The sequence below is a fragment of the Achroia grisella genome, unplaced genomic scaffold (assembly GCF_030625045.1).
Source record: "Achroia grisella isolate CSIRO2021 unplaced genomic scaffold, CSIRO_AGI_Agris_v1 utg204, whole genome shotgun sequence".
Classification (NCBI taxonomy): Eukaryota; Metazoa; Arthropoda; class Insecta; order Lepidoptera; family Pyralidae; genus Achroia; species Achroia grisella.
In genome coordinates, this window is record NW_026712703.1 from 4,271,821 (window position 1) to 4,292,542 (window position 20,722).

At 31.9% G+C, this 20,722-nt stretch overlaps 2 protein-coding genes across 6 annotated transcripts in view; one reads left to right on the forward strand and one right to left on the reverse strand.

Moving 5' to 3' along the window:
- LOC131841942 (hrp65 protein-like) overlaps window positions 1–20,722 on the forward strand; it is a 111,181-nt gene that overhangs the window by 47,717 nt on the left and 42,742 nt on the right. The window lies entirely within an intron of this gene.
- LOC131841940 (protein turtle-like) overlaps window positions 1–20,722 on the reverse strand; it is an 87,877-nt gene that overhangs the window by 18,175 nt on the left and 48,980 nt on the right. For 4 of the 5 annotated variants that reach the window (XR_009357470.1, XM_059190341.1, XM_059190343.1 and 1 more), the window contains one exon: window positions 14,647–14,678. The gene's annotated coding sequence lies outside the window, so the exon portion shown is untranslated. Of the gene's footprint in view, window positions 1–3,210; window positions 3,396–14,646; window positions 14,679–20,722 lie in introns of those variants that run through there. The other variant, XM_059190342.1, reaches the window with a different exon arrangement.

Below are 20,722 nucleotides of genomic sequence, written 5' to 3' on the forward strand. Positions count from 1 at the left end.
TGGCCTTTTAGGCGAGCTACGTCCTTGGGCTATTTCCACCTACCGAGTAATTGCACTGCATCACGATATACAAATGACCTTCTGCCCCCACAAACCGACACAAACTCTTACCTTTTCAGCAGACTTATTAAAGTAAGTGTGCGGTATGAAGTTAAGTGTCTGGTTATCGATTTATGTGCTTAATTTACAATATAACCTGAGAAGTATGTTTTAGCATTAACAGAGCATCCCTAAGCATATATAATATTTATATTGTTTATGTATATAGCCGATGGTTGTCATTTGTGTGCTAACAGCACACCAATACCAACCACCGGCTATATGAACAGCACCACGAAAAATCGGTTTTTGGGCATTTTGAGTCCTAATGTTTTGCTATTCCGAAGGATTAAAATGTCATGGCTGTATGCCGTGTAATTTCACTGCCACATGCCACGCTTCAATCGAAACATACTTTAGAACGCTAGCTGCTTGGCGGCAGAAATAGATGAGCCAGATGACTTTGTACAAAATCTACTTACCTAAAACCTCAAGTTTTTTTTTTTATTAATAATGGGATTGCGCTTGGCCTTACCTTATCTGATGGTAAATGATGGCAAGATGATTTTTAGGATATTGTAAAAACCGCTTATATTGGAGTACATTACGCCATTAGAAGTTAATTCTTCAACAAAAAGTAGTAGTATTTGGACTAAAATCTTGTAAGCGGTGTAGCTGGCATGGTAAATATTAGGCCAAACATGTTACTGTAATGGAGAAAGATCCGTGACCTGCAGCGGTAATGGGTTGTTAGGGATTGGCTTAATTTTTTGGATTAATATAACAGTAGTACGCGTTAGTACCTATGTAGTTTATTTTAAATGAATGATTATAGAATGGTGCACCCGCCAGCGCTAACAGTTTGGTGGAATATAAACTAATAATAAACCGTAGAATTAACCAGTTAAACCAGTGGAATGGAGGATGAAAGGATGAGCATAAGGTCAGGTCAGGCAGTGGGACCGCGAAGATTAACCTGATATTTGTCATTGTTCGCAGTGGGGTCGTTAGTCCATATTACTGACAATTTCCTTCCCCCAGTACCTAGTATTATGTAATTAATAAGTATGTATTTAATGCCATTCCTAAAGACTATTGGGTATTTTGACTACCCCATCTTATCCTTTAACTTCAATAGTAAGCGGCTTGCAAAAACAACTGCTTTGCCTTAGAAATGGATGAGATAGAGCCTTCTTATGGGGTGAGCTGAGATAATCAGTGTCACTGACTTCATAATTCATATTATCCATGCTCGGGAGTCTTAACTCTTTATTTAGACAGTACTGTAACTACGTTATTATGATATATGCATTATCCCCTGGTAATTGCATACTTACATTTTAGCTTTATATATTTGTGTCATTTTATAAATAAATGTTAAGTATTTAAATTAACTGTATAAAAATAAACATACTGCTAAGAGAATAATAAATCTTGGGGAAACAAATGTAATATTTATAAACATACACGAACACAAGGACCGCATTGCCGACCTTAAAGCTATTCCCACGAGGAGCACGGAGGCAATCTTATTCACTTCATCCAACAAAAGTAACGTTACCATTTTAATTTAACCAACTTCAAAGGGGAAGAAGTTCTTAATCGGATCGTACTTTTGTGTGTGTGTGTGTGTGTGTGATATGCGATGTCTTCGTCGTAATTGAACCAATAGTATAATAGAGAATGTTGAGTATTTTGCCTTTTTAGTTCTACTCAAATGAAGTAAATAAAATTGGACGGGTAGAGATAAAAGGGACAGTGATAAAATATTTTGACGTATATATGTAAGTCAAATATGTTCTATATAAATATATGATTTTAAAATTGCAAAATCATTACTCTGCTATCACTTTTTTTTATAATTGAGGTAGGTGATGTTTTTTGTGAAGCAATAATAATGAAATATTTAGAAGTATTCCAGTTAGAAATACAAACACTATTATTTCTTAAACCGCAAACATTTAATAAGTCTATTTTACTTATTTCTGCTTGATCCATACTTTTCGAAGTATTTTCTTACACTAAAAGTAAAAGAAAGGTATTTTATATTTTGTAGTGGTATGATACGGCATCTGAGTTGTAAGGAATGGCAACGCATGAGTCTTGAGAGTCGGTTACTATTTTGTACAAGATGGAACCTGGTATCGGCTTATTTGCTATCCCAGCGACATCGAAAACGATATCCTGATTCTTTAATCCTCAGAATTAACATTAGATACACACGTTCCTTAAGACTATCACAGTAACGATATTATAATTAAATAAAGTAAATTTAAATAAATTCATTTAAAAAGTTTAAAAATTCATAAAAATTTTCTGATTACTTTTAAGAAAATTACATAACGCAATTATTATGAAACAGAAGATTAACAAACCATATTTGTAATGCTTTCTTTTAGTGCTGGTATCACTATATGCCTAAACATTAAATATATCATTACATCTATCTTGTTTTAATATAAATGGAAGACGCGTTATTCGAGGAATCACTCAATATTACAAGTTTAAATTAAAATTTGAAATAATTTTCCGAAGCAAAGAAGTACACTTCTTTTAAGTTTAAAACATAGAATTTAAGTATTACGCTTAGTTACTCATTACTTTAAACATTACTCGTACTAGAACCTAAAATGTTTATGATACCTGATATATCCTTGTATAATGGACAGTCAATTACTCCTTATTGACGTCGATTAATAATGTCGTAACCTTCATAAACAAGTATTGTCTACGTATAAATATGTAACAGGTGTTTACAGTTGATTCCACTTCAGTAATATAATTGTATTATATTTCGCAGAAATACGGTAAAGTGGATACAAGTAAGTAGATAGGTACTTAACTCAACATATACTCGTAATATGTTACAACGATCAAGTTCAATGTCATAATAATTTATCTATTGAAAGCTAGCAAAGTTATTTCAGTAAGTTAGTTAAAAGCATGTAATTGGAGTAAACAATTGTGAAAAGCTAACACTGCGGCGAATTCGGCTCCTTTAATAATTGACTAGTCAAACTTATTTGCATGTTTAATTGAACATCGAAGTGCGAGACATGTTAACTGAAAGGTTGACAAGGGTACGGTGTCAGTGGGGCGTGCGCGAGCACGATGCCCTGGCCATCGGTCAGGCACGGATGCTGCGGTTCTTGGAAATATCGATTTTCATACCTTCTCGCCGCGCGGTATGAATGCGTTGGGTGTCGCGCGGTGATTTTGGGCGTCTTGGATGCGGGGCTGTTGCGGCGTTGTCGTTGGGTGCGGCTGGGTTTCGTCATCTGTGGTGGGCGAGGGCGGTCATGGGCTCGCGGCGGCTCGGTGAGGGCGGCGCGGCAGGGCACGTGCGAGTCGTCGCGCGGCGGGCCGGCCACTGCCCGCCGCGGCCCTATCGATCGGTGCGCGCGCCGCCGCCGCCCTGCCACATCAACGGTCCCCGGTGCCGTGCCGAGCTCACGTGCTCGCCTGCTCGCCCCTGCTTGTCCCTGCTCGATGTGACCTCCTCTCTTCGCTCACTATGATCCATTCTATACAGACGTCGATATTCCCGTCAAGCGATAATACAGGCGTTTCGTCTGGACGTCTATTTTTATATTCGCCATGTTCTACTTATAACGCAGTGGAAAATTACGTTTCATTATACTACTCATTTATTTATAGGACACTATTTGTGTATTGGCAATAACCTTGATTTCCGTTTATTAAACTCATGAACTTTATATAAATACACCGTTATGTGATGTGTATCATTAAGTTGTTCAACTTTTATTAACGACATGTTTAGAGCAATGAAAACATTCTGTAAGTAGTTTTTAATAAACAACCGGCTACGATAGCAGTTGTAGCCATATTTTGGTGCGCCGCCCGCCCGCCCGTTCGGTAGAGACGGTCCGTTGTCCGAGTACGTAGGTTCGTAGCCTCGTAGCACTCGTATTCGCCTACTTCTCCGTAGTTGCGTAGCATTCGTTGTTGATTTTTTATTGTAGGCTGTCTTTATCGAATAAGAATAAGGAATTATTTATTCATATTTTTATAGAAGAATTTTACAGATACATTAATTTATCGGAAATTCATTTAACACTTGTCTTCAATTGAACAACTTACCTGCTTGCCTTTTCGAGTTTCTATTTTATATCTCATCACTGTTTCTAACAAAAATCGATTAAGTAATTTTTCATTTTCAGAATTTTTGGTAATATTATGGTATTTCCAAAAATTCTGAATTTAAAAAATTATATACATATGCTGTGCTATGATTTCACCACCACAAGAATTTCGATTTGTACTCAAGGTTAATAATAATATTAGTACTTAAAGCAAATACACAAACATGTGCTCGGTTGCTTCTAGACTTTAGATAGACTTGTTACGTATTATTGAGTTCGCGTAATTTACAATACAAGCTGTTGAGAGTAAAAATATTGTAGCTTTCAGTGGAAGATACATTTATTTAGTTTGGGTGGATTGTTTTTATATAAAATTCGAGTTCTTTGTAATGCTTTTGATTCACAATTATACCCGGGAGTTGCATCAGGGTACCTGGTTTTTTTTAAATTGTGCTACCCAATCGAAATTCCAATGTTTGGGTAAAATAATATCTGTTAGTTTAAACATATTGTTTGTTTATTTAGCGGTATTTTATACATTTCAATTCGCATTTTTTATCATTTATAGAACATATTGACTAAACGTTATTCAATTAATTTTGTAACGATGTTTTTTTATTCATATATGCCACTTTATTATTTTGAATGTTCACTACTAATTTCAATCCTTCATTTATTTTATTGCTTACCCAAGTCGCATTAATTTTCCAAATTTCGTCACTCTACCCTCGGAAGTTCTGGCTCTGCTTTGATGAGTCAATCAGTGAGCCAATTATGACTTGTCACTTTGTTATGATGGCATCGATTAGTAAGAATATGTTAGTACTAGATCAGTAACGCAGGCGACAATATATTTCTATAGTTTGGTTAGTACAATATATTGAAAGATAAGATCTTGTAAGGTTTTTTACAATATACCTCCATAATACTAGCTATTATCAGCGACTCCGTCTGCTCTTTTTGGAGGTAAACGATAGCATATATACGTCAAATAAAAGACCACAAAGTCTGGTAGTTTAGCACACCGCCTTATTGCCGATGGTCGCGGGTATGATACCTCGCACGATACAAACATTTGTATTTATGTGTTTGTGTGTCTGAGTGTTTTCAATGTATATTGTGAATAGTTTTACAAAAACAAAAGTATCTCTTCATATTTTAGGACTAGATAGCGCTATGTAAATTGTCCAGAGATATTATTATGATACTATTTTTAATTTCATTAAGGTAACAAACGAACAGTCATACACACTTTCGCATTTATAATATTAGTACAACATAATAATTCTAAACATATTAAAATCATCACTTTGGCGATTATGTATGGATCACTTGACAAGTCCAATTACAAGCCTATGTGGTGCGAACTTGGCCTGTAATTACAATTCTCAAATGTTTCATACGAAATCGCAAAGCCATCGGTTTTAATCTATCACAATTGAGAATTGATAGAGCTGTGTAACACAATAAGGCAACGGATCAATAGAAAATAATTCCGAAACAGTTGAACTTGTGATGTCAGTTGCTTCCCTAAGTTACTTACTGCATTGAGCTGAGCTCAAAAGGCTTTCATATTGGCAATATTCGCGTTGAAATGTGCTGCAGTTTGTAGTAAGCCCCTTTGAACGTTCGTTATATGTAGCAATACCCATCGATGATCCTTAAGGGAATGCCTGTATTGCAAACTGGTTTGGAAATTAATTACAACCCCTATAAAGTGCAGTTCACATAGGTTCGGTATTTGATTCAATATGTCTTTATTATGTAGGTCTATTATGTAGACTCTTATGATATATCAAATCTACTGTCAATTCGGAATGATTTCGAGATGAGAAGAACTGACAAGAAACTCAGCTTGTATTCTTTTCAAATAAAAGTACATGTTTACAGTAATACAGATTTATTTTTAAATTCAAATTTGGGATATTATTATTACGTTATTGCATCAACATTAACACATTCTATTAATATTATGAAAGTCAATGTTAATAAGGATGGATGAATAGACGGACGTTTGGATCTTTGATACTATTTAAATCTAATCTGTTAAATAGATACAAATGAAATTTGGTATATATTTAGATGATTATCTATAATAACTTATAGGATACTTATTATATGAATTCACACCGACAGCGCCGATATAGTTAGTCGGTGTAAAACAATTGAAAAGACAAGACAATAGAAATGCGGTCTTCTCCCTAACGCAATTTCTGGAAAGAGAGTATGAATAAGCGAAAAATGAAGTAGGTGGCACATGAGTGGAAGTAAGTTAAAATAAGAAAATAAATATTGGTACAAATACACTACACATGTATCATTAAAACAGAATTAAAAACACAATTCATGGAAATGGTAAAGCTCGTGATGTATTGAATTTCATAATCAATTTCGTATGGGCGTATTTACACATTATATCAGCTGGGGTTATTTATAAACATGCTTGTTAACAATACGATTTTCAGTACATACAATATATATATATGGGTTTTAGTAACCGAGTGATAAAAATAGGTCTTATCTGACTAAAAATCTATTGTTATATTTTTTAAACGAGTATAATTGGAATACAGGTACAAATTGATGACACTTTTAGAGGTTCAGACTTCTGAAATTATTTGTGTGACTGCAATGCTAAATAAAGTGCAGTTCACACAGGCTCGGTATTTGATTCAAAATATCTTTATTATGTAGGTCTATTACAGACTCTTATGATATGTCAAATCTACTGTCAATTCGGAATGATTTCGAGATGAGAAGAACTGACAAGAAACTCAGCTTGTATTCTTTTCAAATAAAAGTACATGTTTACAATAATACAGATTTATTTTTAAATTCAAATTTGGGATATTATTATTACGTTATTGCATCAACATTAACACATTCTATTAATATTATGAAAGTCAATGTTAATAAGGATGGATGAATAGACGGACGTTTGGATCTTTGATACTATTTAAATCTAATCTGTTAAATAGATACAAATGAAATTTGGTATATATTTAGATGATTATCTATAATAACTTATAGGATACTTATTATATGAATTCACACCGACAGCGCCGATATAGTTAGTCGGTGTAAAACAATTGAAAAGACAAGACAATAGAAATGCGGTCTTCTCCCTAACGCAATTTCTGGAAAGAGAGTATGAATAAGCGAAAAATGAAGTAGGTGGCACATGAGTGGAAGTAAGTTAAAATAAGAAAATAAATATTGGTACAAATACACTTGTATCATTTAAACAGAATTAAAAATACAATTCATGGAAATGGTAAAGCTCGTGATGTATTGAATTTCATAATCAATTTCGTATGGGCGTATTTACACATTATATCAGCTGGGGTTATTTATAAACATGCTTGTTAACAATACGATTTTCAGTACATACAATATATATATGGGTTTTAGTAACAGAGTGATAAAAATAGGTCTTATCTGACTAAAAATCTATTGTTATATTTTTTAAACGAGTATAATTGGAATACAGGTACAAATTGATGACACTTTTAGAGGTTCAGACTTCTGAAATTATTTGTGTGACTGCAATGCTAAATAAATATTGATGACCCACCCCATGGTAAATAACTGTCAACTACACACATGAACAACGTGAATATCATGTCATCTTGTGACGAATGTGGCTAATACTTTGCTATTCTGGAGGACTAAGATGTCATGCCTTCATTCACTGTCTTACCTAATATAATCCCTTCATGTTAAAATCAGATTACAAAATAACCTAATTTTAACATGATTGAAATACTGGTTTGTGAGAAAAATGTACCAACGTAGACGAGTACAACTTAGTCTATCTCAATAAAAACAACATGTTTCCCAAGCGTCTTTGTAGAAATAAAACGCGTAGCGTCATAACAGCAAATATTGTATTATATGTATATCAAAATACTTGTATTGTGTCAATCCTAAAGTTGGCATGAATTTTTAAGAGGTGTCAGTGGGAGTTAGGGGGCTCCGCCAGAATGCCGTAGGGTGAGGGCACGTAAACCTAATGGCAGTCGTAATGGATGAAAGGTGACGCTCACTGCGATTGTTGACGGCTGCAGGCTTAATGTATTTTTATATTTGCTGACAAGCTTCCTATTTAAACATAGCTCTGTTAGGGGCCATACATAAATAACGTCACACAAAAATTATGTTTTTTAACCCCTACCTTCCCTCCCTTCCACCTGGGCCACATATTTCGAAATTCTAATAAATATTATGAAAATACTAATTGTGCCCGCGGTTTCACCTGTGTGAAATTTATAGTTTATGTTTATTCTGATGTATAGACTATATTATTGTAAAGTTTCATTAAAATCCTTTCAGTAGTTTTTGCGTAAATGAGTAACTAACACATTCACAAACTTCCGCGTTTATAATATAAGTAAATATTTTATGTTTTTCGTTAATAGTTTAAATTACGTATTTTGATACTCATGTATATCAATTGGATTTTGTAATGTGATATCATGAAAGTTTAGTAACCTCCCACCCCTTGCTTACCCCCAAAATAATTTATTTATTTATACTTACATTTTTACTAGTAGCTAAAATATTTTCATCACTATAATTGATAATAAAAAGTGTGTACGTTATGAGAATTGTAAGTGTGTGTGTGTTTTAGTAATTAGTATTATTTTGTAGGTAAATAGTTAATTACATACAAAGGTATTTCCCTGGTAAACTATAGGGCGGGGCTGATTGTACCGCGTGGGTTCTGATTATACCCAAGAGTAATTAAGCTAATATTATGTATAATTTGTATAGGCATACTACTATATAAATATTTATACAAAATACGGAAAGTCACAACGTGTGCTTGAAATATTTTAAGTGACTCTCTGTTACGAACTATATCTAAATTACAATTAAGTTAATCCTTTTCAAAGTTGATTGAAATATATAATTCTATAATTTATGGGATTTAGTCCAATTCTGTCTATTACTTCATTTTGTATATGTTATGTTACTTCAATGTTATACAAATTATACTCAATATCATGAGTATATAACATGATTCTTTGTAAATTTCAAGAATGTAAGTATAGTCAAAACTGACTGGCCTTTGAGCATACATATACAGCATATGTAATTGCTTATTGTGATCGAAACTTATTGCTGGCCATGTTGCACAAGTATGGGAAATCGTAAAATTACTAATTCTATTGTTCATTTTAAATTGCAATAATCTAGCTTCTATTGTATTTTTACTCTACGCATTTATGATCACAGATAGAATAATGATAACAGACGAGTATTTTTTTCGCGCGTATATTTCTTCAAATGAAAGAGTAAAATATTGAAGTCAATTTTGTACATTTGAAAATTTACATCCTAATACTGTTATTAGGATGTAAATTTTAATCTAAGTAAATATTCTAAAAAGAAAATATTTGTTACTTGTTTGTAATAAATAATTAAAAAAAATCCTGACTAATTGCAAAAATTCTTTTTACGTACAGAAAGCTGCCAGTAATTTCGGCATTATTATATGAAAAAAAATCGGGATCTTTACAATACATTCAAGGAGCAGGTATAAATAAATGGAAAATAAATGGAATAAGTATACGAGTGTGTTCCAACCAAGTGTCAACAATCACCTATATATAAGTACATATACATATGTTATAAAATTTTAAGGGTCTGAGAGCTTACATGTTGAATGAGAGCTTTGAATCTGACAAAAATGGAAAGAGATGTGAATCTGATAAAAAATGTAAAGAGATGTGAATATGTAGATTATTAATAGAGCACTTACTGAGACTGTTGTGGGAAAAATAACTTGTAGGTAGATACCTACCTCGTGACCGGAATGAGTGATGGAATAAAGGATGCTGTGGAGTGTGCTCTACTAAGGGAGACAGGGTGAAGGAGTGAGGGGTGCGGGGAAATGACTTTCTCGGGGATAAAATACTCACTACGAGAGTATTTTCCCTGCTGTATTTTATTAAAGTTTCATATTCATATTTGAACTGTGTTATTTGTAGACAATTTTGCGACTGTATGAGGTATATTATCAAGCCTCTGAATGAGACAATTTTCTAAAGTATGACTAAAATAAAAAAATATCTTATTTTAAACATTTTATTTTATTTTATTTATTATAAATGTTTTTATACGTGTAATTTACATTCCTTATTCTAATTATAAGGGAAAGTAATTACTGAAGTACTATTTCATGATCATTTCAAAAAATTCTCAATTATAATTGTTAGCATAGATTCATAATATATATATTATAATAAGTTATTAACAATAGATGTATGTATTTAGTGAGGCGACATTATTAGGGATATTTATTTCGTTAAAGTATTTAATGTTATTTAGTTTATGTAAAAATATTTCAATAAGTCCATTTTAAAATTTATTAAAGTGTTTATCGATTTACATAGCGATGGATACAACTTGGATTGCGGTATCACTAGAGTTTAAACTATTTATAACAGCCGCACCGCTTTATTTTCTTTTTCTATCCCTACATCAATATTTTAACCCCCGACGGAAAACGAGGGTGGGCTTCTTTATCATCCACGGGCGTTATACGCCTTCTATACAAAAAATAACAAGTTTTAAATTTCTATATCGCGTGTTGCCTATTTATGAAATTGTAAAGCAAACCGCATAGTTTAATACTTTGTGTATAAAATTATCGTATCAGAGTTATATTTTAATATTATCGTTGTATTGTGTACATATATTTCGTTTACTGACCAATGTAAAATACTTATACGTCAAGTTATAATATACGGTACAGATTTTTTTACAAATTTAATATAGTTATAGTTATAATTATATATATGTATCCATATGTCACTTAATTATGGTATATGTACATCGGTAAAAATATTTGTTAGTATAGCGTTTAAGTTAATAATTAATAGCTTCATTTATTCAGCGTAGAAACTATGATATCTATAAAATTTCGTTTTTGTGATCATATCTTTTATTTTTATATACATAGGTAAACCCTAAAAAATAGGTATTTAAAAACATTTGTTGTACCTATATAGTAGATTAGACTCGATCCAAAATATTTTTTCGTGTTAGTTCGATTTATGGGAATTCCATATGAATTTTTATTAAATAGCCAAATTACACAATACTACCATAATAATTAAACTTACGAAAGAATAGAAAAGAAAAGAATAATGTTTTAAATTCACATGTTTAAGTCTAAAGTAATTGGTTAAGTTTTAAGGTCGATACCGATGTGATCAGCCACTCTTATCTTTGGTTGTTGCTCAGGGATCCATTACCATGGCAATGCATCGATTAAACTCACCTTTATTTAGGATACCTATCTCCACTGTCAATAATAAGTACCTAATGAGTATTGATTAATACTACATACAAACTTATATAATTATATATCACACTTGTCTATTACTAAGGTAGATTTAATTTAGGAATGCTAGTACACTGATTCATACTTGTATATTTGTGATTAACTTATGTGTTACTAGCTACTCGCCCCGGCTTCGCACGAATGTACATGTATTATTTTCCATATATAAATCTTCCTCTTGAATCACTCCATCTATTAAAAAAACCGCATCAAAATCCGTTGTGTAGTTTTAAAGATTTAAGCATACATAGGGACGTACAGATAGCGACAGCGACTTTGTTTTATACTATTTAACGATTAAGATTAGGTCTTAATGGTTATTGCAAATGCAGTCACTGTTATATGGCACATTATTCTCGGAGTATAGAATACATAAAATATACTTTTCACCAGTTGAAATATTTTCTATAGCATTAAAAAATAGAAAAGAAGAAAGTAGCATTCTACGTGCTCATTAAGGTCACAGTGTTCTAAAATTTTCCTATAGTTTCCTGTATATACATATAATTATCTGATTACACATGTCATTTACATGTTTATAGTTTGTTGAAAAGAATTGACTTTCGAGGTTTACCTACTTCAAAGTAATGGCTAAATGTATAACATATGTGTTAAACGACTCTACTATGGTAATATTTCATAACCATAAAAATAATCAAGCATGCTACCTGTCTGCACTATTAAATGTCTGTGGGATCAGGAGTATCAAATATACACTGAGAAACCTGTAACACTTCAACGGGAAGTACGCACCCTACGTTTGTTTGCGGCATTGTGACTGAGTTGTTGCGGTCTTTTGCAAAGGTTTTTTTAAGTAGAGGTTATTGGTGAGTGGACAGCTCCTTTTTCCAAGTCGGAAGTGTTTCCTATCGTATGAGGTATATGTAGGACTTGGTTACTATATAATATATTTTTATAATTTTAAAAGAGCAATTGCTAAATTAAATTTGGCGAGAAACAATATTTCAACTGATATTTATATATTAATGTCATAATGTACGCCTTGAAATTTTCAAAAGGAAACTTAGCCCTTTTTAAATATTTCTATATTTAAAAAGTAAAACTAGGATTTTTATTGTGATCATTGTCTTGATTTTATACAATCATAAAAATAATGTATGTGTTCAGATCCATTGCATAAGTATTTTTCTGTATATTTACTGTAGACACAAATAAAAGAATATATGTTATTTATTTTTCAAAGCAATGTCAGACATTTGATTAAAGAGCTTCAATCTAATATTGAATTCAATAAGGGACGAATTGCTCCAACGATGAGGCAAGGTTTTCCAATTGTCTATAACTCTGTAACTAATGCAATTAAAATTTTTCGATACTCGTTTCGTAAGGGATTTATTTACATTATTAAGGATTTTTCATTTATTTTTTTGCCTAATATAACTGAAATTAGATTTTCCTGTTGCGTCTTTGCTGACTTGTAGGTATTGGTATCACATTACATCTTGATGCTTTAACCTTTTAGAAATGACATCATTATACAACAAAAATTTTAGTAGCGATTTTCAGAACACAATATTTAATCGAAAAACCTTAATTAAAAGAAGACTGAAAATAAATGAAGTAAAAGAGATGTAAAAGTAGCTATTTTTTATTAAGTGGCCCCAAAGTGCATAAAATAGAAGAATAAAATTGTTCGAGACCCCAGAGACTAATACCGTTAAATGAAAGTTTGCTGAGGTCTCGAATGTTTTAATTTTTTATACATTTAAGGCCACTCGATAAAAAATACAGACCATTATTTCTCTTTTATTTAAAATTTTAATAGTATAGGTATTATTCACAAGTATGTACATGTCGTATAAATTAAAATAATAAAGTAATATTTTCTTTATGTAAAATCTTTTTTAATTCTCACATTCCAATAATTTATAATATAATAATATTAAAAAATATGACTAGTTATTTGATTAAATAATTAATAGTTTTCTACTGCCGAATTATTGTTGTTATTCGTAATATATATAGTTATAAACATTTTAAATTTAGAACAACAGACTAATATAAAAGTCCGTTATCTTTCCAAAATTTAAAGGAGTAATTAAGTCACTAGATACCCATATTTCTGCCTTCACCAGTTATATTTTTTTTTGACTGTATGGCAAACAAGCTGATGTCTCAGGCGCTAATACACCTACATGAATAGCACTACGGACATCACGTTATTATGTGACACCCGTGATACAGATCATGCGTTGCCATTACTCAGTGGACTTATATACATTTTTTAATTCCGCTACTATCAGCAGGTGTAAGTATATATTCAATGCGGTTCAAACCTGACCACGGCTACTAAAAGCGTTATAATCTTCTCTATTAGTGATCAAATGCCGATCGTTATTGAATCTACACCCATATTATAACAAGTGCTTCGCCTCTGAACGAGGCATAATCCGACAATTAATAGAGATTGGAAGCCTAGTATACTATTCGGCGACCAGACTATGACTATTGTAGTAATGTAATTTAATTAAATATGGACTCTATTTTCCGCATTTAGCCTCTCGTCTGGGTCGTTGTGCACACTGTCGTAGTTTATAGGAGTCGTAGTCTAGTCTGGTCTGGTCCATTAAGTAAGGAAATGGACTTCCGCAAAATAACACCTAATTCAATAAAATACACATATCTTATCCTGTAATTTCACTGATAATAATAATCTGTACCCTAGAACAAAAACACAATGGGCAAAGAAAGCAGCTTGGCAGGACACAGACCATCATCCTAGGATCTGTATAAAATTATATATAAATATGGCAGTAGTTTACTCACTAGATACCCATATGGCTGCTCTCAGCAATTACCTATTGTTAGTGTTAGTGCACAGTGGAGCACAAGGCAATTTATACACGCCACTCATTTCATTACACACAGATAAGGGTCTCGTGAATATTTGCGCTCAATTTGACACATTTATGTTTTCCCATATAGAAATGTCAGGACAGAAGTTGTACAAAAGATAAGCCACCGGTATATAAATATGTCTTAGTCCAAGAATTTCTAGTTATTTTTAGTATTGGATGAAACATTTATGGTGACAATAACATGTTTTATTTAACAAAAAGCAGTAACTATTACAATACGGGATTCGATATTATAAATGCGAATGTATGTAATGTGTTATATATACAATCTCACCTGTATTCGGTGCATCCGCCCACAGTCAGCAACTGTAACAAAAACAAAAGACATTGTATTATAATTTTTCAAGTCTCGAAGGGTTAGTTTTTTCTACTAATGTTTTCAATCCAGTCCAGAGCTTTTCAGGAGAGCCCTTGGGAAATCGTTCAACGTCTTCGGTTGATAAAAATCTAGCAAATAATTTATTATTTTGCACACACTACACAAACAATTGTATACATGGTGAACTCAATGCCTGATACCATTTACCAGTCTACCGTAGCACTGATAATAAAACCACAGATAAGATAATATTACATAATAAAACGATATATAATTGTATAATATAAGGGTAAGCATCCTTATAGATAAAGTGTAATAGTGTACAATCGGGACGGTAAGTATGAAAATATTAATTACATAATCAAGTTTTTTGTTCATAAGCGCCTAAAATATCCTACATGACTAAATTATTTTTTTAATTTTAATAGGTACTTCTTTATATAAATAAAATCCGTATTTTCAAGACTGGACATCATATTACGATAATACCCTGTCAACAAATATCAGAGATTTAAAAATAAAATTCGAAAAATGAATTTAATAATTAAAGCAACATATCGTCGACAGTATGTCAATTTCTACATTATCGTTATTGGATTAGATAATTTCATTTCTGAGCATACAGACACAGTACAGCATGTTCGGACGATACACGCGACAGCTGCGAGTGTCGTTTGTGTCGCATGATTGATTGGTGCCGCTACGCCGCCGCCGCCGCCGCTCCGCAGTCGCGCGGCTTCGCCGGCTGTCCTGACCACGCGGCCACACGTCGATCGCAGCTTGTCTCACTGGGAACTGGGTGGAGTTCAGGGTTGCCAATGTAAAATACTTAGCCACATACGAAGAAATAAAACAATCTCATAAAATGTCCTTTATTAGCCAATTTGGCTCTCTAACATCGTACATTCTTCGATCAAAATCTCGTACAAACTTGTACGAGAATAAGACCATATCGTACTGAGATCAAAAATAAGAGGTTCCTATTATGCGGTAGCCCTTGTGGAGTTTCAACCCAATATTTAATTTCACAGACTTGTCTGTAACTGAAATAGAGAATGAAAAATGGCTTGACAACGCATCAGTATACTTACTCGTAAGTTAAGTATACTGATAGACATTTAGCCATGTATCACTAGTAATCTCTACTTTCTATAAAGGTAGATTCTGCCTATTTTTTTAATTTAAACGATTCTACCATTTACCATACATATTTCGTTAACTTATATAGATTTCCTGTTGATTTATTAGAAATGTAATTGTACAATTCTGCAATAACTATGTAATAAATAGTAAAGCTTTATCTTTATTTATTGACAATTTTTGACCCAAGAATAAAATCGCCGCTATAATTAACCCAAACGAGTTGAAAGTAAGATACAAGTTATTTTTATATAATGTCACTGTCAGTGATCAATAAATGTTAGTCAGACATCATCGGAATGCGCTAAAAAAGTGTATAACAGCGCTAAAGATTGTCACCGATCAGCCACATATTCTGTCACGGTGATTTGTCCGGCACGCGCATCGTTTCTCATTAATGTTAGACAGACAGATTATTATATTTTTTGTTTTAGTTGCATACCAACTTGCTTCTTTAGAAATTCTGACATCGTCATTTGATACAGATTAAGATTTAGAAAATTAGCATTTTTGGTAAAGGTACAATCTGTTACTTTGAGTCTACATTGTACCTTGCTGCTGTATGGACTGACATTGTCAACATTTTTCTTTTGTCTTCCAAAAGTTTTCTTTTGGAATACATTATTTTGGAAGGCTTTCATTAAATTTTTTCGAGAAAATTAGCTGTGGTTATCACCAAACAAGAATTTGAAAGTGACGTTCGATGTTCGTTATGCTTCCTGAAAATATTGGAATAGGTTACAATATAATTTTCTAATCGGGTAATTTATAATCCAAATTTAAAAAATGGTTGTATATTTTCTCATAATTTACAGAGCGAATTAGGATGTAGTTGTCTTTCTCCATTGTTTTAAGTCGAGTCGGACATCGAGATATTTATTAATTGGTTAGTTAATTAGGGAAATAAAGACTATATCATACATACCTATTGCTCGCTAAGAAGATACAAAGTATCAAAAAGCTTATTCTAAGATAAGGTATGTTGTATGTACATTTAAATAGTTATCTCGTTTTATCTCTGAGCTTGCCATTTCAGACATCACTGTTGTTGACTGTTGCCGTTGTGGTAAACGTAGCACTTAATTTAGGGCATTTAACTGCTTACGTAATGTAGATTAACATAAGCTAGTTTATAATATCTAAAACATGTATATATTCTCCAAATATTATCTTATACGTGGGAACTATGTAAATGAGTGTAACATTAACATCCGTATGTGGAAACTAAATATTAATTACGTACTCTGTTTTGCATTTAACGCTATGTTTATGTTTAGTTTGTATCTACTTATATATCTATTTAATAGATTCCAGCCTCCGCCCTTTCCTATTTGTATATAATATATATTAATTTATAATTATCATTAAATAAATATATAAAATTATCATCATTTGTCAACATCTTATGAAGAAATTATTATTTGTATAATTAATATTATTTTACATTTTTTTTTTATACTACGGGGCGAACAAGTATATTTTTATACAATATTAAATATTGTATAAAAATATTCTAGATCTTAAGATTTCAACACGCTAGCGGCCCGCCCCAGCTTCTTCAAATGGGTACTTACAAAATTATTATTATTTCAATTTTTAAAAGAATTTTTCAGATCAATTCATTACTTTCGGAGACTATTCAATACAAATAAAGAAATAATCGAATCTTCTCTCGGTATAATTTTGTTACTGCGTAAAATAAAAATGCACATGAGTGAGGAGATACATGGGTATCACCTCACTTGACATAGGATAGGGTAGGATATTTTTCTTATGAAAAATGTTTGTAGTAATTTACATTAATATTTCCTTTTATTAAACCATTTAGTTATTATTGAATTAATGGTAATGTACCATGTATAAATATAAAGTCAATTTGCTCCACCAATTGCTAAACCAAGTTAAAGCAAAATTTTACAGGTAAAAAAATATTATTGCTCTCACTATTCTCATTCATATTGCATGCATTGAAATTTTAAGTTCTATTATAGATTAATAACTATTTCAAACTTCAATTCCTTTTCTTTTTCCTATATTACTAATGTCTAATATCATTACTTACCTAAATTATAATATATATTGTGTATAATTTATATAATGAGCTGTTTGAGATATATTTTGGTGGGAGTTATGCAGACCACATACAATATACATATAACATGAAACACAGGAAATATATCATGACATTTACTAGATTGTAATGTAGGTTACTTTGCCAGCCAATATAAATGAATATTCGGGGTTCATATCTACAAAAACCACGTTGGGAATCATTGTTCCAAATAAACGTATCGGCCATTCACAGGATGAAAGGGTACAAACATGCAACGTAATCAACTCGACTGGTTTTAATCATCGAGGGTCGTACAGCTACATTCTACGTAATACATTGCAAACGTGAACGTTTTAATTCTGCCTTTTATCAGATTAGTCCTGTGACACGAGCAAATATATGTACACTCGCGTCTAAATATCCGGTGAGGGGATTAATGTCACAGATGCGGTCATCATTTCGTTAATCCAAATGTTGTGGCCATTAACTTATATGTTGTCGTTCTATAATTGTGTAAAACATAAACTAACAAAATTTGGAATTTAAAAAATTCAACAAATTATTTTCCATTTATTTCCACCTATGTAAATTGTATATACAAAGTCATGGGTACCTATTTCTGACATCAAGCAACTTGCCTTGTAAACTGTTACTATTTGATGCTTGTAATACAGAGTATGGAGGTATGATACCTTACTCAGGAATAGTAACTAAGATTACCTATTCGGGGATACACATGGTAATGTTATATCCGGTAAAATCTACGATTGTAACTCTCTACCAAGGAGGCCGGTTACCTTCTTTGTTTAAATTAAATAAACATTAAATATTTGTTTATCTTATAACAATAGTTATAATTATATACTGTGAGACTTAGGATCTCTTCCTATACCAAAAATGAAGTGGTCAGTGCTAAGTGGTGATTTATGGTATAAGGATGCTATAAAACATTATGAACAGTAACTAAATGTGTATTTTACATTAATTATGAATGTGTGTAGTTGCTAAACTCGTGAGTGTGTTAGGATATGATATTAAAAGCTTTTCAGAGGAAATGGCTCCCAGTGGCGGCGGATCGCAGTGCCGCAGCAAAGACACGCTCTTCTATTTATTATAATATTTCTTTTTACTAACTACTTCGTTTATTTTATACAGCACCTGGAATCATACTCTTTTATACATACATATGTATGTACAAGAGTTTATTTCATTTGCACGTAATATAGGCCCTGAGGAGACACTCTACGCTACGAGAACTAGGCCTTTAGATCTGCTATTGGAATCTATGATGTATGGATAATAATGTTTATTTTTAATATTTTAATATTTAATAACAATAATGATTGTATTTATACAATGACAATTTGGTAAACCGGTTTGGTATTTCATTTTCTGTAAATATTTCTTTATGTTTTTAATTCCATTTAATTTTGTCTATTCTATTATTAGTAGCACAGTATATACTGCGGTTAAATATAGCGATTTATCGTTGTTGTTGCTTTGCTATGATTAAAATATCAATAAGAACTACATTAGTTAGACATTAATTATTTTTACAATGCAAAATACATTCCAGATACCTTCATTCGTTCAGTTTCAGGAAATATACATTTCCCTCTGGCGTAAATGTGCTAAGTACCACAAAAAGAGAATAAATCAAGTCAGATACTGCTCGGTATAAATAAACGTAATTTACGGTTGCGTTTTCGCATTCTCAAAATAATATTATCGCAAGGAATTAATAACTTTATAAATAATAATATACTTTATTGCCAAATATGGTAGATAAAATGTCTTGTTAAACACTATAGACCACAAAACAATATAGATCAGCTGACATTTAACAAACCCATTCTCTATTTGCATTAAAAATTAATTTATGACAGACTAAAAGTCAGTCTATCATAAATTCCTTGACTGTATAGAAATCTATATCCAAAAGCCATTTCTAAAATATAACTATATACATTTATAAGATAAAATTATGCTCGATTTTGTAATTACAAATGTTCCAGTTTATAAAAATCTTAAAATACGTGTATAAACAATAATAATGCTTCAATTATACAACATTTCGATAACAAAAAAAAAAACACAATCACAGTTCCGTTAAAATAACTACAGACATACTATTCAATATGATTCGGGGTAAATATATCATTATGAACCGAATTTCTAGGTCTACAGTTTATTTTTAGAGCTAAAAATTCGGTTCATAATGATATATATACCCCAAATCATATTGAATGGTAATATAAAACTGTCATCAAATCGGCATGTGCCAAATTCCAGATTCATTGCAAATAGTATTGATGAGGAAGGAAATCGGCAGACCGCCGGGATATTTGCTTAGCGCCGGATAGGCACTGCTTCCTCGGATCGCATCCAGCCCGATATTTTCTATATATGGGAGTGGAATCTTGTGTTGGTAAATTCGATATCATGTTATATAAAAATATAAAATGTTAAAACTTAAGAAAATATTTGATTTGCATAATATCTCATATTGTTTTGTTTCCGAAAAAAAACCAGAAAAGTGATAATGTTAAATTGGATAATGAAAAAATAATAATAAAAAAATATTTTCTATGGAAATTGTTACTTCTGATTACATTAAACAAATAGCGTTCGTAGTGGACTTAGGATTTATAAATTATTGATCAAAATGTTTAATAAAATATATTGGAAGTGAGACGAAGTTCCGGTGAACTTCGTCATCTAATGTTTTTTTAACTTCTGATACACTATTGCAGAGTAGGTATCCATTATTTAGTATTCCGAGCCAGCCGCGGTTACAATTTTCGTAAAATACTTTTTAATCCAAGACATAACTCAATG